This window comes from Petaurus breviceps, unplaced genomic scaffold (genome assembly GCF_028583685.1).
Source record: "Petaurus breviceps papuanus isolate PSGF00001 unplaced genomic scaffold, PetGlider_PUasm1.0 90617, whole genome shotgun sequence".
Classification (NCBI taxonomy): domain Eukaryota; kingdom Metazoa; phylum Chordata; class Mammalia; order Diprotodontia; family Petauridae; genus Petaurus; species Petaurus breviceps.
Window position 1 is genome coordinate 6136085 of NW_027187287.1, and position 11336 is coordinate 6147420.

The 11336-nt window shown below is 42.2% G+C and overlaps 1 pseudogene; it reads left to right on the forward strand.

The window, feature by feature from the left end:
- The first annotated feature begins 7067 nt into the window (after positions 1 to 7067).
- LOC138142888 (PDZ domain-containing protein 11 pseudogene) lies at positions 7068 to 7613 on the forward strand (annotated as a pseudogene).
- Positions 7614 to 11336: the final 3723 nt, after the last annotated feature.

Consider the following 11336-nt stretch of genomic DNA (forward strand, 5'->3'; position numbering starts at 1 on the left):
ATTTGATTTTAAAACTTTGAATTCCATATTCATTCCCTTCCTCCCTTGTCACCCACCCTTATTGGAAAGATAAGTAATTCAGTATAGGTTGTACATGTGTAGCTATGCAAAACATTACCATAATAGATATATTGTAAAAGACTGAATATATTTCCCTCCCTCCTATCCCACCTCCCACTTGTTCTATTCTCTACTTTGATCCCATTCCTTTTCTTTTTTTTTTTTTTTTTAAGCAATCGGGGTTAAGTAACTTGCTCAAGGTTACACAGCCAGTTATGTCTGGGTGTGGTGCTGAATGTCTGAGCCCAGGATTCGATCTCCAGGTCGTCCCAACACTGGAGCCAGTGCTCTTACTTGCTGTGCTACCTGGCCGCCCCGATCCCATTCCTTTTCAAAAGTGGGTGCTTCCAACTTCCCTCCCCGCCCCAGCTTGCCATCCCTTCCATCATCCCCCCTCGCATCCCCTTCCCCCATACTCTCCTGTAGGGTGAGATACCCTATTTAGTGTGTATGTCATTCCCTCCCTGAGCCAAATTCAATGAGAATAAGATTTTGCCTTTTTGCCTTCTTGTTCTTCCCCTCCATCGTAACCATTTTCCCTTGCCTCTTCTATATGAAATAGTTTACCCCGTTCTGTTTTCCCCATCTCCTCTCATTAAATTCCTCTCTTAACCTCTTAATTTCATTTTTTAAGTATCATCCCTTCCTATTAAATTGGTCCTGTGCCCTCTCTTTATCTATACCTGTAAACATATATACACACATTCACATATGTATTCATATGCCCATATACCCTCCTATATAGACAGATATATATGCCCATATACCCTCCTATATAGACATATATATGTATATATTTCTATTCCCTTCAACTATTTTCATACTGAGAAAAGTTTCATCAGTTACAATTGTCATTTTTCCATGTAGGAATGGAAATAGTTCAACTTTGGTAAGTTCCTTATGATTTCTTTTCTCCGTTTACCTTCTCATGCTTCTTTTGCTTCTTGTATCTGAATGTCAAATTTTCTATTCAACTCTGGTTTTTTCATCAAGAATACTTGAAAGTCCTCTATTCTGGCCAGCTGGAGGGACTCCAGATCACCAGAATCTGTGGCAGTTTCCAGATTTATCAACACATAGATGTGAAGGACAAAGTGAGAGGTCAGGGCAGTATGGACTTTGGGACCCAGTAGTTGGGAGTGCCTCGGCTTTTGCCCTTGGGATGAGAAGCCACTGAGGGCTGTGGCTGACACATGGCGGCTTCAGCTCCTCCTCTGCACAGTGTAGGGGGACCAAGTGACCAGTCTGAGGGGTAATTACTCTCGCTTTAACCTGCTTGGGTATGGATTGAAGTCTAGGGTGGAGGTCCTGGGGTGTGTGACCAGCTTGCCAGAGCATGTGGAGGCCTCAGAGAGGGCACCCATCTAATACCTCCAGCAGCTGAGAAAACCCCAGCATTTGGGACAAAAGCTCTCCTGTCTGGTGGCAGAGTACTACTGTGGCAAAAAGCCCAGGGGTCAAGTGACTGAGGGGTGACATAACCAGGAAAAAGGAAACAAAGCAAACAGAAGAACCCAACATTAGACTCCTATTTTGGGAACCAAACGGAGCAAAGCATAGAACAGGAAGAAGAAAGTGAAGTCAAAACTCCTGCACCAAAAGCTTCAAAGGAAAATATGAGCTGGTTACAGGCCATAGAGGACCTTAAGAAGCAGATAACAGAAGTGGAGGAAAAATTGGGAAAGAAATGAGAACAATACAAGAAAATTACAAAATGAGAGTCAACAGCCTGACTGAGGAAAATAGCACCTTAAAAAACAGACTAACTCAAATGGCAAAAGAGGCTCAAAAAACCAATGAGGAGAAGAATGCCTTAAAAAGCTGAATTTGCCAGATGGAAAAAGAATCTCAAAAGCTCAATGAGGAGAATCATTGCTTCAGAATTAGATGGTAGCAAATGGAAGCTAATGACTTTATGAGAAATCAAAATGCTGTTAAACAGATCCAAACAAATGAAAGAATAGAAGGCAATGTGAAATATCTCATGGGAAAAACCACTGACCTGGAAAATATATGCAGGAGAGATCATTTAAAAATTATTGGACTATCTGAAAGCCATGATCAAAGTAAGAACCCAGAAATCATCCTCCAGGAAGTTCTCAAAGAAAACTGCCCTGATGTTTTAGTACCAGAGGGCAAAATAGAAGTTGAAAGAATTCACCGATCACCTCCTGAAAAAAGATCCCAAAAAGAAAACTCCTAAGAATATTATAGCCAGGTTCCAGAATTCGAAGATTAAGGAGAGAATATTACAAGCAGCCAGGAAGAAACAATTTGAATATTGTGGAAACACAATCAGGATAACCCAGGATCTGGCAGTTTCTACACTGAGGGATTGAAGGGCTTGGAATATGATATTCCAGAGGTCAAAGGAGCTGGGATTAAAACCAAGAATCACCTACCCAGAAAAACTGAATATCATGTTTCAGGGAAAATATAATCATTCAATAGAATAGAGGACTTTCAAGCATTCTTGATATAAAAACCAGAGTTGAATAGAAAATTTGACATTCAGATACAAGAAGCAAGAGAAGCACAAGAAGGTAAACAGGGAAAAAAAATCATAAGGAACTTATCAAAGTTGAACTATTAACATTCCTACATGGAAAAACAATAATTGTAACTGATGAAACTTTTCTCAGTATGAAAATAGTTGAAGGGACTAGAAAAAAAAATATATATAGGAAGGTATAGGGGCATCTGAATATATATGTGAATGTGTGCATATATGTTTACAGGAATACATAGATAGAGGGCACAGGACCAATTTAACTGAAGAAATAATACTTAAAAGGTGAAATTAGGAGGTGAGAGCGGAATATAATGAGAGGAGATGGGGATAGACAGAATGGGGTATACTATCTCATATAGAAGAGTCAAGGGAAAATGGTTACAATGGAGGGGAAGAATAGGAAGGCAAAAGGGAATGGGTCAACCTTATTCCCATTGAATTTGGCTTGGGGAGGGAATGAAATACACACTAAATAGGGTATCGCACCCTATAGGAGAGTAGGGGGAAGAGATGCGAGGGGGAATGATGGAAGGGACGGCAGGCTGGGGGGGAAGGGAAGTTGGAAGCACCCACTTTTGAAAAGAAACGGGATCAAATAAGGAATAGAACAAGTGGGAGGTGGGATAGGAGGGAGGGAAATATAGTCAGTCTTTTACAATATATCTACTACATTAATGTTTTGCATTAGCTACACATGTACAACTTATACTGAGCTGCTTATCTTCCCAGTAAGAGTGGGTGACAAGGGAGGAAGGGAATGAATCTGGAATTCAGTTTTAAAATCAAATGTTTATATGTATATATGTGTGTGTGCATATATATATATATATATATATATATGTAATTATTAATACAATTTTACATGTAATTAGGAAATAAGATATACAGGCACTGGGGCATAGAGATCCACCATGCCCTACTGGAAAAGTGGAAAGGGGTATGGGAGAAAATATGGGAGAGAGCAGATTGGAGGAGGGGATATCCTGTAGGATTGCTGTAGCAGCAAGCACCCCAAGCATGTCCTCAGGGTTTGTTGCCACCACAGGTTCTTGGATCTGCTTTGTTAAAGGAAAGCAACTCAAAATGGGTTAACAAGCTTACTTTAATCAGTCAGACATATATCGTTTACCTTGTTCAGGGGAAAAAGGTCAGCACCCCGAACTTCAAAGCATACAGGCAGAATTATCAAGACAGAAACAGATCAAGTAGACAGATTTCCAAACTGTCCAACCATTACATCCATACCAAATCAGCATCTGGGTTTTTCAAAGCCGGGGGGGCCCTGGACAATGGCTTCCCAGAATACAGATCAAATCACAGAACACTTCTCAAAGTGAGCCCCCAAAACAAAGCTACACATCAGGGCTTATATAGCCTTCTCCTGGCTCAGAGAATGTAACAACCTTATTGACTCACTGGCCAATCAAGAAGTATCTACTGAAAAACAAGTCTCCCACCCCAGGCTTCAGGTGCACTTTAGCCTAGGGGCAGGGAAGATCTTCCAAATCTGCATTCCCATTACAACTGCTACTTTGGGGTGGTGGGTAGGGGAAAAACAAGGAGAAAATTTGTAACTCAAAATCTTGCAGAAATGAATGATGTAAATCAGAAGTTAATAAAGCATTTGAAAAATGGGAAAAAAAAGAAAAATTGATTTTCAAATACAAGATTCAAGAAAAACATAGAGGAAAGAGAAATCATAAAGGGCTTATTAAAGTTAAACTGTTTATATTCCTACATGGGAAGATAATACTTTTGACTTAAAAGACCTTTCTCATTATTAGCTTAGTTAGAAGGAGCATATATAGACAGAGAGCACAGGTGTGATTTGAAAATGAAGGGATGATATCTAAAAAATAAAATTAATGGGTGAGAGAGGAATGTACTGTAATGGAAGATAGAGAAAGGTACAGGTAGAATGGGGTAAATTATCTCGCATAAAAGAGGCAAGAAAAATCTTTTACGATGGAAGAAAGAAGGGGTAAGGAAACCTTACTCTCATCAGAACTGGCTCAAAGAGGGAATAATATACACAATCATTTGGGTATAGAAATCTCTTACCCTACAGGAAAGTAGCGGGGGGAAGGGGATAAGAGAAAGCAGGGATGGTGATAGAAGGAAGGGCACATTGGGGTAGGTGGTAGTCAGAAGGAAGACACTTTTGAGGAGGGACAGGGTGAAAAACCTGAAAAAAAAAGAGAGAGAATAGAATAAATGGAGGGGGAAATAGGATGGAGGGAAATACAGTTTGCAGTAGTGACTGTGAAAAAGATTTTGAGGCAGGTTTCTCTGATAAAGGCCTCCTTTCTCAAATATATAGAGAACTGACTCAAATTTATAAAAATAAAAACTTTTCCCCAATTGATAAGCGATCAAAAGATATGAACAGTTTTCAGATGTGGTAAGCAAAGTTATCTATAGCCATATGAAAAAATACTCCAACTTACTATTGATTAGAGAAATGCAAATTAAAACAATTCTGAGGTACTACCTCATACCTATTAGATTGGCTAATGGGACAGAAAAGATAAATGAAAAATGTTGGAGGGGATGTAGGAAAAGTGAGACATTAATGCACCATTGGTGGAGCTGTGTACTGATCAAACATTCTGTGGAACAATTTGAAACTATGCTGAAAGGGCTGTAATACCAAGCATATCCTTTGAGCTAACAATACCACTACTAGGTCGGTATCCCAAAAGACATTTAAAAAAGAAAGAAAGAAAGAAAAGCACCTATATGTACAAAAATATTTATAGCAGCTTTTTTCTGGGGGCAAACAATTAGAAATTGAATTGAACAAACTGTAGTATATGATTACGATGGAATGCTATTGTACTATAGGAAATGACAAGCAGGATGCTCTTGATGAGGTACAGGCTCTGGAAACCCCTTTGAACTTTCCTGGAATCTATCCACTTGATGAGATATTTGGGATTAAATGACTTGCCCAATGTCAGACAGCTAGCAAATGTCAAGTGTCTGAGGCCATATTTGAACTCAGGCACTCCTGACTCCAGGGCTGGTGCTCTATCCACTGTGCCACCTAGCTGCCCCCTTCTATAGAGTCAGGATCTAAATGCATATACCTCTTAATAGCTTCTACCAGTCAGTCTTGGAAAAGGTCAGGGTTTTCTTTTTCTCTCTGAGTTATTGCTCTAACTTTCTGAAAATTTATTTGTTTTTTAAATGTGCTTCTTAGGTCTTCTAACAGGCAAATTACCATATGGTCTCTCTTTCCCCTATCTTCACTCTTTTGATACTCCTATCCTGGGTCACTAGTGGGAATAGCAGCTATTTCTAGGAGGTATTTTGTGGGGTCACTGCTAGCCAAATGATCCCCAAGTTTTGGAGCTTGTTCCCTGATTCTCCTCTTCTGGAGAAGAAGATGTGCAAATCACCCCCAAGAAAGTGTGAATTATGGAGACAGATCCCTAAAACTCTCAGTCAACCTAGTGGGGTCTTCAGAGTATCTCCCCAGTTTCTCTTTAACTTGAGTGAGACCCAAAATGGAGAATGGAACATGCACTCTAATTATGCCACTAGGTTAGACAGGTACTTCCCTCAGTTGAAAAAGCCCTGTAGGCACTGTGGGGTTGGGGGGGGGGCCCACTAGGGAAGGGAGATAAGAAGTCCCACTTCTCATGAGGGATGGGGTGGACCGGGGTGCTAGCTGAACTGGATTAGAGGGCAAGGCTGGGGGATTTGTCTGGCAAGGGGGAAGATCAGCTGGTACCTGAGGAGGGGTAGGGGTCAGAGGGGGTGAAACCACAGAAACTGCTGTAAGCACGGGGCCTGAGGCCTGAGTGGGTGTTGCCTTAGGGAGAGGTGCCATGCTGGGAGATACAGGGTAAGAGATGTGGAATGGAAAGGAAACAAGGGGGGTATTTGTCTAGGGGAAAAGGGAAGGGAAACCAAGGTGAAAAGGGGGTGGCCAAGGAGGAGGGAGCATGGCAAACAGGGGAAACTGGGGGAGGTTGGGGAGCAGCAGGAGGGTCTGGGGGAGATTGGGGTGGGGATAGGAGCTGAGAGGGTGGTGGGAACTGAGGCAGGGAAGAAGAGGGGACTGATGCCCTGGGGACTATAAGAAGGGGATCATTTAATTGGCCCCCATTCTTCCTTTTTGGTAAAACTCTAGCTGTGAGCATCCTACAATTTTTCCTGAGAACAAGGTTCCAAGAGATCTCAACAAAGGCCATTAAGTAGGAAATTTCTATCCATTTTCCTTCTCGGTGACAGTATAATTCTAACTGCAAGAGAGTATTATGTTTTAAAGTCCCCAAAATGGACCACAATTCATGGCCCTCTAGGTGATAGTGAGGCCAAACAATATTGCAAAAGAACACCAGCTTTTTATTTTTAAGTTCTTTAGAGAAACTAAATTTTTCCCAATGTTGTAAAAGATAACCCAAAGGCAAAGTTTGGGGAATTGAAAAGGATTGATCTATTATAAGCACAGGGGCTGGAAGTCCCTTCCTCCATAAAGGAAGATCTGGGAGTAAGCCTTGAAAAACAAAACAAAGTCTTTGCTTCTGCTTCCAGCTCCCAGTCACTGGCACGGGTGCCTAAAAGTCCAAGCTGGTGGTGGCGCTGGAGCCCCAGTCCAGCCCTTCTCCAGAAATGGAAGGCCAGATTCCTTATGATGATTACCCAGTAGTCTTCCTGCCACCCTATGAGAATCCCCCAGCCTGGATCCCTCCTCATGAGAGGGTCTACCACCCAGACTACAACCATGAACTGACCCAGTTTCTGCCTTGGACCATCACACTGAAGAAGCCCCCAGGAGCCCAGCTGGGATTGAACATCCATGGGGAAAAGCTCTCCCAGTTGGGTATCTTCATCTCCAAGGTGATTCCCGATTCAGATGCCCATCGGGCAGGACTACAGGAAGGAGACCAGGTCCTAGCTGTGAATGAAGTGGATTTCTAAGATATTGAGCACAGCAAGGCTGTGGAGATTCTGAAGACAGCCAGAGAGATCAGTATGCGTCCGATTCTTCCCCTACAATTACCATTGCCAGAAGGAGAGGAAGGTGCACTAGGAGCTGCACTCTTCCCCTGCATGTAGAATCTACCTGAGATACCTGACTGACTTAGGAAGCACCTGGGAAACCCTGCGCTGATCCAGACCTCAGCCTGCACTGCCCCCCACTACACTGTACATTTCCTCATTTTCTGGGTGGGCTTCAGGCCTAGTAAAGGCAAGGGAACCTTTTTAGGAGGAATCCCCTTCCTCTGTGCCAGCACTGATCTGAGCCAGGGAGCCCAATGGAAACCTCATCTTCCCCTCCCCAAACCCACACCCCTACCCCCTCCAGCTAAATAAAAGGAAAATCTGGGGGGAAAAAACAACAACTACAACAACAAAACAAAGCAAGACCAAAAAAAATCCCACAAAAACGTACCTGAAGTTTTCCCAATTCCCGCACCCCTAACCCTGTAACTCAGCATTTTGTGCCGACCCTCTTCGTTCCCCACTCTTTCCCTACCTTCTTCCCCTTGCAAAAGCAAACCAAAATGACTGGCTTCTCTTTCCTGGTTTAAAGAAGGAGGGGCTGGAGAGCCAGTTCCCATTTACTGATTAATCATTCTGTTCGTACTGTAGTTCCCCTTTCTCTTCTAAGCTTTTTGAGAGACAGCTGGATTTGGAAATTCTGTTCTTTTTCCTAAATGTTTTCATTTCTAAGCTATTGAAAATATAATGAAAATTTCTGGTCAATAAACTTGAGTTCTTGGCTGTGTTAACGACTGAAAAGAGAAAGATAAGAAAGGAAAGGATGTCATTTGTTCAAAATACAAACAAACAAAACTACTGGAGATATATTTTGCTGAACCAAGCTAGCCTAAGGGTAAGGTAACAGAGACTGGGAGAGTGTTGATGTTATCTCCCCTAAGTCTTGTAAGGTACATGTGAAACTCAAAGAAGTATCTGAGATTGGTAGAGAGACACCCAAGAGAAAAAGGCAAAAAAATTGTCAAACTGGTACTCCCAGGTCCACTTGAGACCCCAAGTGGGAGGTGAGAGGATGACTACAAGCAATACCATGGTAGCCCACCTGAAAAGTTGACCTTGCACACGGTTACCATAGCAACACTGTCAATGCCTGAGGCTGTCAGCTTTGGAGGCCAGAAAGCTCTGGACTCACTCAGGAGCTCCTGCTAGTAATCAGAACCACCTGACAAACCTTCACATATTTGGACATATATTATCAACCAATTCACTTCTGCGTTCTCTCTCTCTCTCTCTCTCTCTCTCTCTCTTTCTCTCTCTCTTTTGGAAAACTGAACATCTCTAGTTCCTTCAACTGATTCTCCCATGGCATAATGTCTGGTCCACTTAACTATACTGGCTGCATTCCTCTGGATAAACAATAGTGAGTCAGTCTAATTCAATATATTAGTAAATCATGCTTCCCTCCCAACCAAGACTTGTCTTCTTCAGGCTAACTATAGCCAGTTCCTTCAAGCAGTCCTCCAATAACTATAGCATGGTGTTTGATTCCCTGAGCCAAAGGGTCCCTTAGAGAAGAATCATCCTTCTCTAGACACTCCAGTGTGTAACTATTTTATCTGTAACGTACCCAGAAGACAGCATGGCATAACAAAGAAAACAGTGCATTCCTAGTCAAAGAACCTGGATTTAAATCCTGATTCTGCTGCTTATGGTCTATCTGACCCTGGAGAAGACACCTAACCCTTAACCTCCATAAAATGATGATGTTAGACCTGATTCAAAACTTTCAATTTAATAGAACAAATAAAGGGCTGCTGATGAGCTGGGGAGGGGAGACCCAGTACAGAGTATAAGCAGAGGAGGGATTTCCTGTGGGTTAAGAGATTCTTCAGATGTTCCTGTTTGTGGATAACATTGTGCTTATTTCATCAAGCCCTGGAACATCGCAGAGCATACTGGAAAGTATCTGTCATTATTCAAAACAATTTGGCCTGACATAGACAAGACCGAGTAGGTGAAAAATGTCTATTGTCCAGATTATAACATACATATGTGGGGATGACTTGTGGCTTAGACCATCACACAGCATATCTACTTAGGACAAAGAGTACAGCTGGACAATGAACTGGACCAAGAATTAAACAAGAGAGGAACAATAGCCTAGACTGCTTTTAGAAAATTGCAAATCTTCTTTAATGATCCCAAGCTGCCCTTGAAGGCAAAGACTCAACCACTTCACATAAATCTAACAAGTCTGTTGGGTGAGGGAGAGCTGTAGTGCACTCCCTCACTCAGAAGTAAGGGTCCTGGTTCGTCAGGATCCAAACATGGAGTCAAGACTGGGTTCAAGTTGGCACCATCTGAAAGAAAGTTCAGGATCTTTTTCTTACATCCTCACCCCCAGTTCTGAAACCCGGGGAGAAAATTACAATTTCCACAAGTTAGAAAGTTACTCATTGCAAAATATGAATCAAATATGGTACTTCTGTCTATCTTCATTTTCTCATCTGTAAAAAGGGGATAATATTTAACTTCTAGAATAGTTGTAAGGATAAAATGAGATATTATTTGTAAAGAACTTTGTAAAGTTTAAAGCACTACATAAATGCTGCTGCTGCTGCTGCTACTACTACTACTACTACTACCTTTTATTTCTTACACACAGAAGGAATGCTTAACACAAAAGGTTTGTGCACTTGGGCATCAATAAAAGCTTAAATAGGTGACAATAATTACTGTTATACTGGCTGACCATAGGAAGAAATGTAAATAATTGAAACAGGTGGAAGTAACAACTTACCATTATACCAGGAGGTTACGATTTTAAAATTAAAATATAAAACCGTTTAGGAATGCTGAATGATGCATCTCACCTCAGCTCTGCTGTGCCCAAATAATCTCCCACATTCATGGCTCGCTGCCAGTTAGGGTCTGAAGCAGTGGTGCTCTATAAGGTCTTCCACTTAATGAGGGAGCCCAGGGCAGCCACCTCATCATTTATTTACTCTCTGGCTGCTCTCCTGGACTTCATCAGTCTCTCCAGAAACTCATCTTCCTGAAATATAGAATCAACTCTGAAACTAGCTCTTCCTCAATACTACCTTGTCCCTGGAACCCTTCCCTCCCTCTGATTGGAGACAGTCAGGGATGGACATCAAAGAACTCTCCCAGATCCTCCACTGAAGGGTGGCCCAGGGCACCATTTATTTGTAGAACTGCAACATCCCCTGTCATCCTCCACTGCTTTTCAGAAAAATGGGTGTGAAGTGAAGGAGGATGTGAAAGGTGAAGGTGTATTTATTATCTTCTCCCATGGCATTCTGAGCTCCTCGAGGGCAGGGGCTATATTTTGCCTTTCTTTGTGTCCTTAGCACTTCACACAATGCCTAGCACATAGTACATGCTTAATAAATGTTTGTTGACTGACTTATGAGAATGACTGAATTGCAGTCAGCATCAATGCAGGACCCAGGATCATGAAGTCAAACTCATAAGGTTGCTTTCAACACTGGAAGTATATTCATCTCAAGACTGATGGTCGGTCACCAATGATCAGGTAAAGAAACACAAAGCAGAAGGGGCCCAGGCAGAAGCTCACTCAGCTGATTCCCTCTACTCTAGCTGCCACAGGGAAGCAATAGACCTGCTACTGGGTGGAGAGGGGCTACTCCTACCCTACCTATCACAGGAAATCCCAGACTTTCATTGTCCCCTGAGGGTCAAAAAGAGGAGGGAGGGATGTGTGAGGGGAGTTTGGGAGGTCTGGGAGGGGGTGGCGCAGCCATTCTTTTTAAAGGACCACTGTGTCACA